Source organism: Eubalaena glacialis, chromosome 17 (genome assembly GCF_028564815.1).
Source record: "Eubalaena glacialis isolate mEubGla1 chromosome 17, mEubGla1.1.hap2.+ XY, whole genome shotgun sequence".
Lineage (NCBI taxonomy): Eukaryota > Metazoa > Chordata > Mammalia > Artiodactyla > Balaenidae > Eubalaena > Eubalaena glacialis.
Window position 1 is genome coordinate 65,634,434 of NC_083732.1, and position 3,770 is coordinate 65,638,203.

General features: G+C 35.3%; 1 pseudogene; it reads right to left on the reverse strand.

The window, feature by feature from the left end:
• Positions 1–2,505: 2,505 nt before the first annotated feature.
• On the reverse strand, positions 2,506–2,984 carry LOC133077051 (vesicle transport protein SFT2A-like; annotated as a pseudogene).
• Positions 2,985–3,770: the final 786 nt, after the last annotated feature.

The window sequence follows — 3,770 nt, forward strand, 5'->3', positions numbered from 1 at the left end:
GATCAAGTGGGATTTATCTCAGGGATGCAAGGATTCTTCAATATATGCAAATCAATCAATGTGATACACCATATTAACAAATTCAAGAATAAAAACCATATGATCATCTCACTAGATACAGAAAAAGCTTTTGACAAAATTCAACACTGATTTATGATAAAAAACTCTCCAGAATGTGGACATAAAGGGAACCTACCTCAACATAATAAAGGCCATATACAACAAACCCACAGCAAACATCATTCTCAACGGTGAAAAACTGAAAGCATTTCCTCTAAGATCAGGAACAAGATAAGGATGTCCACTCTCACCACTATTATTCAACACAGTTTTGGAAGTGCTAGCCACGGCAATCAGAGAAGAAAAAGAAGTAAAAGGAATACAAATTGGAAAAGAAGAAGTAAAACTGTCACTGTTTGCAGATGACATGATACTATACATAGAGAATCCTAAAGATGCCACCAGAAAATGACTAGAGCTAATCAATGAATTTGGTAAAGTTGCAGGATACAAAATTAATGCACAGAAATCTCTTGCATTCCTATACAATAATGATGAAAAATCTGAAAGGGAAATTAAGGAAACACTCCCATTTACCATTGCAACAAAAAGAATAAAATACCTAGGAATAAACCTACCTAAGGAGACAAAAGACCTGTATGCAGAAAACTATAAGACACTGCTGAAAGAAATTAAAGATGATACAAACAGATGGAGAGATATACCATGTTCTTGGATTGGAAGGATCAATATTGTGAAAATGACTATATTACCCAAAGGAATCTACAGATTCAATGCAATCCCTATCAAATTACCAATGGCATTTTTTACAGAACTAGAAGAAAAAATCTTAAAATTTGTATAGAGACACAAAAGACCCCAAATAGCCCAAGCAGTCTTGAGGGAAAAAAACGGAGCTGGAGGAATCAGACTCCCTGACTTCAGACTATACTACAAAGCTACAGTAATCAAAATAATATGGTACTGGCACAAAAACAGAAATATAGATCAATGGAACAGGATAGAAAGCCCAGAGATAAACCCACGCACCTATTGTCATCTAATCTATGACAAAGGAGGCAAGGATATACAATGGAGAAAAGACAGTCTCTTCAATAAGTGGTGTTGGGAAAACTGGACAGCTACATGTAAAAGAATGAAATTAGAACCCTCCCTAACACCATACACAAAAATAAACTCAAATGGATTAGAGACCTAAATGTAAGACCGGACACTATAAAACTTTTAGAGGAAACACAAGAAGAACACTCTTTGACATAAATCACAGCAAGATCTTTTATGATCCACCTCCTAGAGTAATGGAAATAAAAACAAAAATTAACAAATGGGACCTAATGAAACTTAAAAGCTTTTGAGCAGCAAAGGAAACCATAAAAAATACGAAAAGACAACCCTCAAAATGGTAGAAAATATTTGCAAACTAATCAATGGACAAAGGATTAGTCTCCAAAATATATAAACAGCTCATGCAGCTCAATATTAAAAAAAACAAACAACCCAATCCAAAAATGGGCAGAAGACCTAAACAGACATTTCTCCAAAGAAGACATACAGATTGCCCACAAACACATGAAAGAATGCTCAACATCATTAATCATTAGAGAAATGCAAATCAAAACTACAATGAGGTATCACCTCACACCAGTTAGAATGGGCATCATCAGAAAATCTACAAATAACAAATGCTGGAGAGGGTGTGGAGAAAAGGGAACCCTCTTGCACTGTTGGTGGGAATGTACATCGATATGCCACTATGGAGAACAGTATGGAGGTTCCTTAAAAAACTAAAAATAGAATTACCATATGATCCAGCAATCCCACTACTGGGCATATACCCAGAGAAAACCATAATTGAAAAAGACACATGCACCCCAATGTTCATTGCAGCACTATTTACAATAGCCAGGTCATGGAAGCAACCTAAATGCCCATCGACAGGCAAATGGATAAAGAAGATGTGGTATATATATACAATGGAATATTACTTAGCAATAAAAAGGAACGAAATGGGGTCATTTGTTGAGACGTGGATGGATCTAGAGACTGTCATTACAGAGTGAGGTAAGTCAGAGAGAAAAACAAATATCGTATATTAACGCATATATGTGGAACCTAGAAAAATGCTACTGCTGAACAGGTTTGCAGGGCAGAAATTGAGATACAGATGTAGAGAACAAATGTATGGACCCCAAGGGGGAAAAGTGGCGGGGGGGGTGCGGGGGGGTGTAATGAATTGGGCAATTGGGATTGACATGTATACACTGATGTGTATAAAATTGATGACTAATAAGATCCTGCTGTATAAAAAAATTTTTTAAATTTACAAGCATTTAACAGTTTAATCAACCATGTAGTTTGTACCAGAGTACAAATGGTCTTAAATTATTGCATTTTTTTTGGAGTGGTTATTGTATCAAGAAAATCATACTTTACCAAAACCACAGCATCAACTTTCAAACAGTCTTTTCAAAGAGTTTCTGATTTTCAACTTAGAAGAGAAAAATAGCATTTTATGACTGCATCTTTTGCCTATAAGATGCATGATAGACTATATTAGGCTCTTCACAAGAATTGCAACATGTTCATTCCCTTCTTATGTCACCAAAAATAAGCATACAGTGTAAATATGAAACAAACAAGAAAGAATAATTAATAATTGTTGCAGGCAATCTTGTTTCAAATATTTTCTTCATTTGCTTCACAGAGCCCATTAAAAAACTCATACTGACTCATGCAGGATTATTTCCCAGGCTCTAAAACACTGCAAAAAGTTTTATGCCACCAGGAAGCCATAGCAATCCAGTTCCAAGGATAGAATAGAAAATGCTGCATACAAAGCATATACCAAACCACCTCAATCTGGTATGAAAACTAAGGGACAAAACATCCAGGATCTCTGTGGTCAGGCTACACTCTTTGTCACCCTGGTCACTCAGGAACCTCTGCAGCTTCTTCCCGGCCATTTTCCTAGGCTGCACTGCTGACTATTCCTAGGAGTAGAATGGCTAGGTCATATGGCAACTCTATTTTTAGTTTTTTGAGGAACAACCTAACTTTTTTCCCATTTTACCTTTCCATCATTTTACATTTCCACCAATAATGTACCAAAATTCCAGTTTCTCCACATCCTCATTAACACTCGTTATTTTCATTTTTAAATTTTATTTTCTTATATCCATCTTAGTACATGTGAAATGATACCTTATTGTGGTTCTGATTTTCATTTCTCTAGTGACTAACGATGTTGAATGTCTTTTCATGTTCTTGTAGGCCATTTGTCTGTCTTTGGAGAAATGTCTGTTCAAGTCCTTTGCCCATCGTTTGTCTTTTTGTTGAGTTTTAAGAGTTCTTTAAATATATTGAATTTTAAATGTTTATCAGATCTAGGATTTGCAAATATTTTCTCCCATTCTTTAGGCTGTCTTTTCAACTCCTTGATAATGTCCTTTAATACACAAAATGTTTAAATTTTGATAAAGTTCAACTTATTTTTTTGTGGTTGCTGCTGTGCTTTTGGTGTCATATTTAAGAATCCATTGCCAATCCCAAGGTCATGAAGATTTACCCCTATGTTTTCTTCTAAGATTTTACAGTTTTTAGCACTTATATTGTTGATCCATTTTTAGTCCATTTTTGTATATGAAATAAAGTAGGTGTCCAATGAAATTCTTTTGCACGTAGAATTCCAATTGTCCCAGCACCATTTGCGGAAGAGATTATTCTTTTCCCATTGAGTGGACTTGGCATCC